This window comes from Octodon degus, unplaced genomic scaffold (genome assembly GCF_000260255.1).
Source record: "Octodon degus isolate 3935 unplaced genomic scaffold, OctDeg1.0 scaffold00175, whole genome shotgun sequence".
In the NCBI taxonomy this organism is placed as follows: Eukaryota; Metazoa; Chordata; class Mammalia; order Rodentia; family Octodontidae; genus Octodon; species Octodon degus.
In genome coordinates, this window is record NW_004524751.1 from 4,863,226 (window position 1) to 4,864,977 (window position 1,752).

Sequence of the window (1,752 nt, forward strand, 5' to 3'; positions counted from 1 at the left end):
TAAAACTTGACCCAGGTCTATCACCATGCACTAAGCTAAAGTCAAAATGGATTAATGATCCAAACATTAAAACAAAAACACTAAATCTCCTGGAAGAGAACGTAGGAGGAACTCTTGAAGACATAGGGGTAGGCAAAGAGTTCATGGACAAAAATCAAATCCCACGGGTAATACTTGAAAGAATTAACAAATGTGACCCTCTTTTTACTCGAAGTTTTGCACGCCAAAAGAAACTACCAACAAAGTGAAAAGACAACCAAAAAATTTCAAAAAAATATCTTGACTAACACACAGACAAAGTTCTGCTCTCTAGACTCTATAAAGAAGTAAAAAAAAATTAAGGCTCCAAAATTTAAAGACCCAATCAAAAATGGCCATCCGAGATGAACACACATCTCAGAGAATGAAAGTAAGAAGTGAATAAATATATGAAAGAATGCTCCACATCACTAGACATCCATGAAATGCAGATTAAAACAACACTGAGATACTATGCCACCCCAAAAGAATGGCTATTATAAAGAAATCAACCGACAACAAACTTTGGAGAAGCTGTGGTGGAAAAGGAACCCTTCTATACTGCTGGTGGAAATGCAGAGTTGTGCAACCACTATGGAAATCAGTGTGGAGACCCCTTAAAAAAACTAGGGCTGGAAATCCCATTCAAGCCAGCTATTCCCCTACTGGGAATCTTCCCAGAGGAACTGAAAACGTCATATCATAGTGATATATGTGCACCTATGTTTATAGCAGCACTATTTGTGATAGTCAAATATTGGAAACAACCAAGGTGCTAGTCACCTGAAGAATAGATGAAAAAAATGTGGTATTTTAATGGTGTATTACTCAGCTATAAAGAATGATAAACTTGAAGCATGTATAGTTAAGTGGATGCCACTTGAAGATATACTGAAAAGTGAAATAAACCAGACCCATATGTGTAAATATTGTATAGTCTCCCTAGTATAAGAACTCAAAAGAAGAAATAAAAATAGAAAGTTATAACACATTTAAAAGGAAAGCAAGAACTTGAGGATTAGAGAATGAAGAGAGGGCAAGGAGAAAAGCTTGGAAAAATGACAGGGGCAAAGCCATATATTCATATGCACAAGATGGGTAAAGCAATGAACCTGAGAAACATTAGCAGATTTTCAAAACTAGCATTTAATCGGTAGGATTCTCCCCCTGACTAACTATATCTGCTGATACCTGTGAACTAAGAAATTGTACTGAAGTAAGCAATATGTAATGGAAGGGTTACACTTGGAATGCCTGTCATTCTGGTATTCTAAATATGTACTGCTTCTCATGACATACCAATTATTGCCCTACTTTCTCTCAGGTAAATGTTTCTTTCAAAAAAATAGGTAATAAATGAATAAAACAGAAGAAAAAAATCACTGGACTGTCCTGCTACAATGCTATATATGGTTAGTTTTCTAAATCTCTATGTAAAAATATGTAATTGTTTATAGTTTTGAATATATTTTAACTTGCTTATTTTTTTAATTTTTCAAAAATATTCAGTAGAGACTTAAAGTTTAAGATACCAATACTAAATTGAAAATACCTATTCTATGTTATGCCTAAGATGCTTAATATTCAGATACATAGTGAGGGTAAACCCAACTGCATATGTTCTGTTCTGGAGGGTTAACAACGTAAGTTTGTGGAACAAAAATTAGAGAAAAAGAAGGGCTGCAAGGACAGCCAACATTTTGACCCTAACCTTTCAAGGTCAGTGAAGACTCA